Genomic DNA, 11824 nt, shown 5'->3' with positions numbered 1-11824 from the left:
AGACAGAGCCATCCTGCACAGTGTACCTGCGGATTTCAAAAAGCCAAACTTGCGCGCTCAAATAGTGTGTGATTGCAACCCGCAATTTAGGGCTAAATTGCATGTGGGCATCCCTCCGTCTGCAGGAAAACAGAACTGCCTGACAGGCGGTGGCGAAGGACACTACCTGTCGCTCCTGCAGGCCGGGAGGCTGGGGAGACCGTGTGCTAACTAGCTAGCTTGCTAGTTAGCGACTACACGGTGTCGCCCTGTCTCCCACCTGCTGTGTAACGGAGACTTGGTATTCTGGATTTCCCCTGACTGTCTATATGATTAAAATGTGGGCCAAAAGGGTAATAAAATTATTAGAGTTTTTCGTTAGGCTATGCCATCATTGTAGTAGTATAAATAATGTGCAATATTATACCTTAATGTATGTGTAATCTGTTGATGTGTTGGATAGCAGATGTAACAGATATACCAGCCCCCCACACATCTATATCAAAGCTGTGAGGAAGTGATGTAATAAATTAAACAGACACCCTCGCAGTAACTTTAACAGAACTGTGGGAAAGCACTATGATGAAACTGGTTCTCAAGAACCGCCACAGGAAAGGAAGACCCAGAGTTACCTCTGCTGCAGAGGACAAGTTCATTAGAGTTAACTGCATGTCAGATTGCAGACCAAGTAAATGCTTCACGGAGGTCAAGTAACAGACACATCTCAACATCAACAGTTCAGAGGAGACTGAGTGAATCAGGCCTTTATGGTTGAATTGCTGCAAAGAAACCAATACTAAGGTACACCAATAAGAAGAAGAGACTTGCTTGTGCCAAGAAATACGAGCAATGGACATTTAGACCGGTGGAAATCTGTCCTTTGGTCCAAATTTGAGATTTTTGGTTCAATTGCCATGTCTTTGTGAGACGCAGAGTAAGTGAACGGATGACCTCCGCATGTGTGGTTCCCAACATGAAGTATGGAGGAGGAGGTGTGATTGTACTTTGCTGGTGACACTGTCTGTGATTTATTTAGAATTCAAGACACACAACATGCATTGGCTACCACAGCATTCTTCTAGTTAGTTTCACGAGGGTATGTTTGGCAGCGTGAGTGAAGAAGGCTTTGTTGTGAAATAGGAAGCTGATTCTAGATTTAATTTTGGATTGGAGATGTTTAATATGAGTCTGGAAGGAGAGTTTACAGTCTAGCCAGATACCTAGGTAGTTGTCCACATATTCTAAGTCAGAACCGTCCAGAGCCAGAGTAGTAATGCTAGTCGTGCATGCAGCGAACGGTTGAAAAGCATGCATTTAGTTTACTAGCATTTAAGAGCAGTTGGAGGCCACGGAAGGAGTGTTGTATGGCATTGAAGCTCGTTTGGAGGTTAGTTAAGTGTCCAAAGAGGGGCCAGATGTATACAGAATGGTGTCGTCTGCGTAGAGATGGATCAGGGAATCACCCGCAGCTAGAGCGACTTCGTTGATTTTTCAGAGAAAAGTCGTCCCGAGAATTGAACCCTGTGGTACCCCCTTAGAGACTGCCAGAGGTCCGGACAATTTGACAGACTGAACTCTATCTGAGAAGTAGTTGGTGAACCAGGCAAGGCAGTCATTTGAGAAACCAAGGCTGTTGAGTCTGCCGAAAAGAATGTGGTGATTGACAAGTCGAAAGCTTTGGCCAGGTCGATTAAGACGGCTGCACAGTACTGTATTTTATCGATGGTGGTTATGATATCGTTTAGTACCTTGAGCGTGGCTGAGGTGCACCCGTGACCAGCTCGGAAACCGGATTGCACAGCGGAGAAGGTACGGTGGGATTCGAAATGGTCAGTGATCTGTTTATTAACTTGGCTTTTGAAAACTTTAGAAAGGCAGGGCAGGATGGACATAGACCTATAACAGTTTGGGTCTAGACTGTCACCCCCTTTGAAGAGGGGGATGACCGTGGCGGCATTCCAATCTTTAGGGATCTCGGACAATACGTTAATAATTTTAGGAAGAGAGGGTACAGATTGTTTAGCCCAGCTGATTTGTAGGGGTCCAGGTTTTGCAGCTCTTTCAGAACATCTGCTATCTGGATTTGGGTGAAGGAGAAGCTGGGGAGGCTTGGGCAAGTAGCTGTGGGGGGTGCGGAGCTGTTGGCCAGAGTTGGGGTAGCCAGGAGGAAAGCATGGCCAGCCATAGAGAAATGCTTATTGAAATTCTCGATTATTGTAGATTTATCGGTGGTGACAGTGTTTCCTAGCCTCAGAGCAGTGGGCAGCTGGGAGGAGGTGCTGTTATTCTCCATGGACTTTAGTGTCCCATAATTTTGGGGATTTAGAGCTACAGGATGCAAATTACTGTTTGAAAAAGCTAGTCTTTGCTTTCTTGACTGACTGCGTGTATTGATTTCTGACTTCCCTGAAACGTTGCATATCGCGGGGACTATTCGATGCTAGTGCAGTCCGCCACAAGATGTTTTTGTGCTGGTCGAGGGCAGTCAGATCTGGAGTGACCAAGGGCTATATCTGTTCTTAGTTCTACATTTTTTGAAAGGGGCATACTTATTTAATATGGTGAGGAAATTATTTTTAAAGAACGACCAGGCATCCTCGACTGACGGGATGAGGTCAATATCCTTCCAGGATACTCGGGCCAGGACGATTAGAAAGGCCTGCTCGCTGAAGTGTTTCAGGGAGCGCTTGACAGTGATGAGGGGTGGTCGTTTGACCGCGGACCTATAGCGGATGCAGGCAATGAGGCAGTGATTGCTGAGATCCTGATTGAAAACAGCAGAGGTGTATTTGGAGGGCAAGTTGGTCAGGATAATATCTATGAGGGTGCCCATGTTTACGGATTTAGGGTTGTACCTGGTGGGTTCCTTGATAATTTGTGTGAGATTGAGGGCATCTAGCTTAGATTGTAGGACTGCCGGGGTGTTAAGCATATCCCAGTTTAGGTCACCTAACAGAACGAACTCTGAAGATAGATGGGGGCAACAATTCACAAATGGTGTCCAGGGCACAGCTGGAAGCTGAGGGGGTTCTATAACAGGCGGCAACAGTGAGAGACTTATTTCTGGAGAGATTCATTTTTAAAATTAGAAGCTCTAACTGTTTGGGCCTAGACCTGGAAAGTATGACAGATCTTTGCAGGGTATCTCTGGAGTAGATTGCAACTCCTCCCTCCAGTTCTATCTTGATGGAAAATGTTATAGTTGGGTACGGAAATCTCAGAATATTTGGTGGCCTCCTAAACCAGGATTCAGACACAGCGAGGACATCAGGGTTGGCAGAGTTGTATTTTTCATTTAACTAGGCAAGTCAGTTAACAACAAATTCTTATTTTCAATGAAGGCCTAGGAACAGGAACTGCCTGTTCAGGGGCAGAACGGCAGATTTGTACCTTGTCAGCTCGGGGATATGAACTTGCAACCTTTCGGTTACTAGTCCAACGCTCTAACCACTAGGCTACCCTGCCGCCCCAGTGTGTGCTAAAGCAGTGAGTAAAACAAACTTAGGATGGAGGCTTCTGCTGTTAACATGCATGAAATCAAGGCTTTTTCGGTTACGGAAGTCAACAAATGAGAGTGCCTGTGTGGGAGGTGGGACAAAGGAGGTATCTCAGGCATGTTGAGTGGGACTAGGGGCTCCACAGTAAACTAAAACAATGGTAACCATCCTAAACAACAGTATACAAGGCAATTGATATTCGAGAGAGACAAAAAGTGTCACGGGGGTTGATGGGGAGAGCTAGCTAAGACAATGTTTAAGACAACAACAGCTAATCAGCTAAGATAACAACAACAAGTTAAATGGCAATGAATGGGCAGAGAGGGTCGGTTAACTACACACAGGGCCTGAGTTTGAGGCTGGGCCCGACAGATAAACAAAAAAATAAATACAATGGAGTACCGTGATTAATGAACAGTCCAGCAGGCATCAGCTATGTAGCCAAGTGATCATACGGTCCAGTGAACAGCAATAGATGGAACAGGGAAGCCATGGGGTAGTCGTTACTACGCTAGCACGCGGGCGACATGGTGTTTAAAGTTAGCAGGCCGGGATAAGTAGAAGCGTCTGCTCCGATGTCCAGCAACGGCCGGTTGAGGGCACAGAGGATGGAGTTCCATCAGCAGACAAGTCGTGGTGGTAGGGCGGGACGCAGTGTCGACAAGCCAAGCCAAGCCAGATGGCGAAGAGGTATTGTAGTTGTAGTAATTTTGTTTGCTAGCAGGGAGATGTGCCTGGCTCGCAGCTAACTGGTGCTAGCTTCGGGGCAGGGGCGTTAGCCACTATAGACACTCGGTAGCAGCTAGCTAGCAGCAATGATCCGATGCAAAGGTCCAGAGCTTACGGCAAGGTTTCGGTGGAGTAGTGGATTCTAGCCGTGTTGGGGTAGAGTCCGGGAGGCATCAGCTGTGTAGCCGAGTGATCACTAAGTAGGCCAGGAGGTGGGCCTGGCTCAGAGCTAGCTTCGGGGCTGGATCACTCGGTGGCAGCTAGTTGGCTGTGATGATCAGGAGTAATGGTCCAGGGCTTACGGCAGGAATCCGGCGTTGTAGTGGAGAAAACAGTCCGATACTGGCAGGCTGGCAAGTATTATCGAGGCTAAAAACGTCTGGTGTCTGTGCAGAAGGTTTATTTATTTTATTTATTTATTTCACCTTTATTTAACCAGGTAAGCAAGTTGAGAACAAGTTCTCATTTACAATTGCGACCTGGCCAAGATAAAGCAAAGCAGTTCGACACATACAACGACACAGAGTTACACATGGAGTAAAACAAACATACAGTCAATAATACAGTAAAAAAAAACAAAAAAAAAAAAACAAGTCTATATACAATGTGAGCAAATTAGGTGAGAAGGGAGGTAAAGGCAAAAAAGGCCATGGTGGCAAAGTAAATACAATATAGCAAGTAAAACACTGGAATGGTAGTTTTGCAATGGAAGAATGTGCAAAGTAGAAATAAAAATAATGGGGTGCAAAGGAGCAAAATAAATAAATAAATTAAATACAGTTTGGAAAGAGGTAGTTGTTGGGCTAAATTATAGGTGGGCTATGTACAGGTGCAGTAATCTGTAAGATGCTCTGACAGTTGGTGCTTAAAGCTAGTGAGGGAGATAAGTGTTTCCAATTTAAGAGATTTTTGTAGTTCGTTCCAGTCATTGGCAGCAGAGAACTGGAAGGAGAGGCGGCCAAAGAAAGAATTGGTTTTGGGGGTGACTAGAGAGATATACCTGCTGGAGCGTGTGCTACAGGTGGGAGATGCTATGGTGACCAGCGAGCTGAGATAAGGGGGACTTTACCTAGCAGGGTCTTGTAGATGACATGGAGCCAGTGGGTTTGGCGACGAGTATGAAGCGAGGGCCAGCCAACGAGAGCGTACAGGTCGCAATGGTGGGTAGTATATGGGGCTTTGGTGACAAAACGGATAGCACTGTGATAGACTGCATCCAATTTGTTGAGTAGGGTATTGGAGGCTATTTTGTAAATGACATCGCCAAAGTCGAGGATTGGTAGGATGGTCAATTTTACAAGGGTATGTTTGGCAGCATGAGTGAAGGATGCTTTGTTGCGAAATAGGAAGCCAATTCTAGATTTAACTTTGGATTGGAGATGTTTGATATGGGTCTGGAAGGAGAGTTTACAGTCTAACCAGACACCTAAGTATTTGTAGTTGTCCACGTATTCTAAGTCAGAGCCGTCCAGAGTAGTGATGTTGGACAGGCGGGTAGGTGCAGGTAGCGATCGGTTGAAGAGCATGCATTTAGTTTTACTTGTATTTAAAAACAATTGGAGGCCACGGAAGGAGAGTTGTATGGCATTGAAGCTTGCCTGGAGGGTTGTTAACACAGTGTCCAAAGAAGGGCCGGAAGTATACAGAATGGTGTCGTCTGCGTAGAGGTGGATCAGAGACTCACCAGCAGCAAGAGCGACCTCATTGATGTATACAGAGAAGAGAGTCGGTCCAAGAATTGAACCCTGTGGCACCCCCATAGAGACTGCCAGAGGTCCGGACAGCAGACCCTCCGATTTGACACACTGAACTCTATCAGAGAAGTAGTTGGTGAACCAGGCGAGGCAATCATTTGAGAAACCAAGGCTGTCGAGTCTGCCGATGAGGATGTGGTGGTTGACAGAGTCGAAAGCCTTGGCCAGATCAATGAATACGGCTGCACAGTAATGTTTCTTATCGATGGCGGTTAAGATATCGTTTAGGACCTTGAGCGTGGCTGAGGTGCACCCATGACCAGCTCTGAAACCAGATTGCATAGCAGAGAAGGTATGGTGAGATTCGAAATGGTCGGTAAATCTGTTTGTTGACTTGGCTTTCGAAGACCTTAGAAAGGCATGGTAGGATAGATATAGGTCTGTAGCAGTTTGGGTCAAGAGTGTCCCCCCCTTTGAAGAGGGGGATGACCGCAGCTGCTTTCCAATCTTTGGGAATCTCAGATGACACGAAAGAGAGGTTGAACAGGCTAGTAATAGGGGTGGCAACAATTTCGGCAGATCATTTTAGAAAGAAAGGGTCCAGATTGTCTAGCCCGGCTGATTTGTAGGGGTCCAGATTTTTCAGCTCTTTCAGAACTTCAGCTGAATGGATTTGGGAGAAGGAGAAATGGGGAAGGCTTGGGCGAGTTGCTGTTGGGGGTGCAGTGCTGTTGACCGGGGTAGGAGTTGCCAGGTGGAAAGCATGGCCAGCCGTAGAAAAATGCTTATTGAAATTCTCAATTATGGTGGATTTATCAGTGGTGACAGTGTTTCCTATCTTCAGTGCAGTGGGCAGCTGGGAGGAGGTGTTCTTATTCTCCATGGACTTTACAGTGTCCCAGAACTTTTAGAGTTAGTGTTGCAGGAAGCAAATTTCTGCTTGAAAAAGCTAGCCTTGGCTTTTCTAACTGCCTGTGTATAACGGTTTCTAGCTTCCCTGAACAGCTGCATATCACGGGGCTGTTCGATGCTAATGCAGAACGCCATAGGATGTTTTTGTGTTGGTTAAGGGCAGTCAGGTCTGGGGAGAACCAAGGGCTATATCTGTTCCTGGTTCTAATTTTCTTGAATGGGGCATGTTTATTTAAGATTGTTAGGAAGGCATTTTTTAAAAATATCCAGGCATCCTCTACTGACGGGATGAGATCAATATCCTTCCAGGACACCCCGGCCAGGTCGATTAGAAAGGCCTGCTCGCTGAAGTGTTTCAGGGAGCGTTTTACAGTGATGAGTGGAGGTCGTTTGACCGCTGACCCATTACGGATGCAGGCAATGAGGCAGTGATCGCTGAGATCTTGGTTGAAGACAGCAGAGGTGTATTTAGAGGGGAAGTTGGTTAGGATGATATCTATGAGGGTGCCCGTGTTTAAGGCTTTGGGGGGGTACCTGGTAGGTTCATTGATAATTTGTGTGAGATTGAGGGCATCAAGTTTAGATTGTAGGATGGCTGGGGTGTTAAGCATGTTCCAGTTTAGGTCGCCTAGCAGCACGAGCTCTGAAGATAGATGGGGGGCAATCAGTTCACATATGGTGTCCAGAGCACAGCTGGGGGCAGAGGGTGGTCTATAGCAGGCGGCAACGGTGAGAGACTTGTTTTTAGAGAGGTGGATTTTTAAAAGTAGAAGTTCAAATTGTTTGGGTACAGACCTGGATAGTAGGACAGAACTCTGTAGGCTATCTTTGCAGTAGATTGCAACACCGCCCCCTTTGGCAGTTCTATCTTGTCTGAAAATGTTGTAGTTTGGAATTAAAATTTCTGAATTTTTGGTGGTCTTCCTAAACCAGGATTCAGACACAGCTAGAACATCCGGGTTGGCAGAGTGTGCTAAAGCAGTGAAAAGAACAAACTTAGGGAGGAGGCTTCTAATGTTAACATGCATGAAACCAAGGCTATTACGGTTACAGAAGTCATCAAAAGAGAGCGCCTGGGGAATAGGAGTGGAGCTAGGCACTGCAGGGCCTGGATTCACCTCTACATCGCCAGAGGAACATAGGAGGAGAAGAATAAGGGTACGGCTAAAAGCAATAAGAATTGGTCGTCTAGAACGTCTGGAACAGAGAGTAAAAGGAGGTTTCTGGGGGCGATAAAATAGCATCAAGGTATAATGTACAGACAATGGTATGGTAGGATGTGAATACAGTGGAGGTAAACCTAGGTATTGAGTGATGAAGAGAGAGATATTGTCTCTAGAAACATCATTGAAACCAGGAGATGTCATTGCGTGTGTGGGTGGTGGAACTAATAAGTTGGATAAGGTATAGTAAGCAGGACTAGAGGCTCTACAGTGAAATAAGCCAATAAACACTAACCAGAACAGCAATGGACAAGACAAATTGACATTAAGGAGAGGCATCCTTAGTCGAGTGATCAAAAGGGTCCAGGGAGTGGAGAGGTTGGTTTGGGGGTCACGGCGATTTAGACAGCTAGCCAGGCCATCGGTAGCAAGCTAGCATAGGATGGAGGTCTGTTGTTAGCCACCTCTTGCGTTCCGTCAGTAGATTAGTGGAGTTCCGTGTTGTAGAGGGATTAGTCCAAATCACACAACAACAAAAAATAAAAACAATAGATATAGTTATAGAGGCCCAAGAAGAAACATAATAATAATAAAAATAAATAAATTGTCCGATTGTCTATTCTGAGAGCATCCGGTAAGACAGCTAACGGTTAGCAGGCCGCAGATGGGCATTCAGGTAACGTCGCGACGGAGGAGCCAGCCGGATCTCCTTCGGGTAGATAACGCCGGCAGTCCAGTTGTGAAGGCCCGGAGGGGCTCCGTGTAGGCAGTAAAACGGGTCCGGATAGGTGACTGCAGCCCAGGAGTGATTGACGGAGCTCAGGAGTGGTTGACGGAGCTGGCTAGCTCCGGAGTAATTGATGTTTGCTCCGGAATCGACGAAAGCAGATAGACACACGGATAGCAGCCAGCTAGCTGTGAGATCCGGGAGTGAATGTCCAGAGAGCAGTTGAAATCCAGGGACATGGAGAGAAAAACGGTCCGGTATGTTCCGTTCCGAGCCGCGCTGCGCCGTACAAAACTGGCGATAGATTTTCGAGTTAAAGGATAGCTGATGACCACAAACCGTGGTTAGCTGAATACGAACGAGTTGCCAGTAAAGAAGCTAACTAGCTTCTGATTAGCTTCTGGCTAGCTCCTGGCTAGCTTCTGGCTAGCTTCTTGGAGTTTCTGGCTAGCTTCTGGCTAGCTTCTTGGAGGATTGCAGATTTGATTGCAGATTTGAGGTAAATAATACGTATTTATACATATCAATTGGTGAGGCAGGTTGCAGGAGAGTGTATTGAAGATGAGTTGATGGAAAATAAAAATAAAATGTATGTGAAAAAAAAGTTGTAAATATATATATATACACGACACGACAAGACGAGGACAAAAGACGTCTGAACTGCTATGCCATCTCGGGGGAGTAGGTAAAGGCTGCTAGCAGTGGCTGACAATGACTAAATAGCTAGTAGCTAATTCGCTGGTTAGCTTCTGATGTCTAGCTTCTGATGGAGGTTCTGGCTATAAGATCTAAAAAAAATTGTGGATCCGTATCACATTGGGTGAGGCGGGTTACCTGAAGGTATATTTAATTTAGAAATGGAAAAGAGATTGAAAATAAATTGAAATATATACAAAAAAATACAAAAAATACAAAAAGTACACGAGAACGACAAATCACGTCTGCACTGCTACGCCATCTTGGTTGAATGTGAGATTCTACAATAAAACAGTAGAAAAAAATACATTTTCACTAAATGTCGATAAGGTGGTCACCAAAATACATAAGAAATTGTTTAAAAACAATGTGGCTATGTCTAAAATTCCCAATACTTTACATTATGAGATTTAGCGATCACAGGAGGTTGGTGGCACCTTAGTTGTGGAGAGCGGGCTCATAGTAATGGCTGCAATGGAATGAAAGGAATGGTGTCGAACTCATCAAACACATGGTCTCCATGATACCAAGCAAGTCTCTTCTTATTATTGGTGTCCTTTAGTAGTGGTTTCTTTGCTGCAATTCAACCATGAAGGCCTGATTCACGCAGTCTCCTCTGAACAGTTGATGTTGAGATGTGTCTGTTACTTGACCTCTGCGAAGCATTTATTTGGACTGCAATTTCTGAGGATGGTAACTCTAATGAACTTATCCTCTGCAGCAGAGGTAACTCTGGGTCTTCCTTTCCTGTGGCGGTCCTCATGAGAGACAGTTTCATCATAGCGCTTGATGGTTTTTGCGATTGCACTTGAAGAAACTTTCAAAGTCCTTAATTAACATTTTCCGAATGGACTGGCCTTCATGTCTTAAAGTAATGATGGACTGTAGTTTCTCTTTGCTTTATTTGAGATGTTCTTGCCACAATATGGACTTGGTATTTTACCAAGTAGGGCTATCTTCTGTATACCAAACCTACCTTGTCACAACACAACTGATTGGCTAAAATGCATTAAGAAGGAAATACATTTCCCAAATTAACTTTTAACAAGGCACATCTGTTAATTGAAATGCATTCCAGGTGACTACCTCATGAAGCTGGTTGAGACAATGCCAAGAGCCAAAGCTGTCATCAAGGCAAAGGGTGGTTACTTTGAAGAATCTCAGATATGAAATATATTTTGATTCGTTTTTTTTGGTTACTACATTTTATTTCATAGTTTTAACGTCTTCACTTTTATTTGACAATGTAGAAAATAGACAAACCCCTGGAATGAGTAGGTGTGTCTAAACTTTGGACTGGTACTTTATATAAGTTAAGTAAAAAATCTACATGTGTAGAAATAATTGACAAAATAAATGTATCCCAACTGTTTTAAATATGCATAGCCCAATGTGAATGAAGTATACTTTTTGTTTATCTTGTTTGCTTAAGTATATATTGATTGAAGTGAATTAATAATAAATTAATTAAGTGTTTTTAATTTTTACCCTTTATTTGCTTCTTGAAATTACAGTTGCAAACACTCAGCCCTTAGAAAAGATTTGGTGATGGGAGCATTTGTAGTTCTCTTCTTGAACAGCAGAGGGCCCAATTGAATCATAAAAGTTACGTGGGTGATACAAGGACAGAACACACTAACACAGAACGCCTTTTTGTTTGTAGACAGTAATTTCAATATTCTTCTTTTAGACTTAAAATGTTGTACCCATCACCTAGATTGTCTACTTTGTCATGAGTTTTAATAGTAACATTTCTTGCCAATAACCCCATCCCATTAACATAACATTTGAGTGAATTATTATTAAGGTATTTCAGCAGGCATTTTTTATTTCTGGATGAAGTATGGACATTTGTAATGAAATACGTGCATATTCCTTCTGTACAGTTATCATTTGTTTATCAGTGTTAGGTATCGTCAAGTATATTGTACTTAATCACAACTGGACAGTCCACAAACATAAATATCAACTGGATATCTTCTTAAATTGATGTTTTCTTAACATTACTGAGGCTAGGTCCCAAAGTCTTCATATTTCATAATGATCATGACTGGTAAAGGATTTGATTGGATTTGATTTCAGAGAAAGATGCTTGCTGAGTGGAAGAATTTCTTCACCCTCCTGTTGTGCCTTCTTCACCATGATGTCTGTGTGGTTGGACCATTTCAGCTCCTCTCTGTAGGCTGTCTCGTTGTTGTTGGTAATCAGGCCTACTACTGTCATGTCTTCAGCAAACTTGATGATGGAGTTGGAACTGTGTGAGGCCACACAGTTGTGGGTATACAGGGAGTACAGAAGGGAACCGAGGACTCACCCTTGTGGGGCCCTGTGTTGATGATCAGTGTGGAGGAGGTAATGTTGCCTACCTTCACCACCTGGAGACGGCCCGTCAGGAAGTCCAGGACACAGTTGCATAGGGAGGAGTTC

Source organism: Oncorhynchus nerka, linkage group LG22 (assembly GCF_034236695.1).
Source record: "Oncorhynchus nerka isolate Pitt River linkage group LG22, Oner_Uvic_2.0, whole genome shotgun sequence".
Taxonomy (NCBI): domain Eukaryota; kingdom Metazoa; phylum Chordata; class Actinopteri; order Salmoniformes; family Salmonidae; genus Oncorhynchus; species Oncorhynchus nerka.
The sequence above is the reverse complement of the archived record's forward strand: the minus strand, read 5'-3'. Positions refer to the sequence as shown.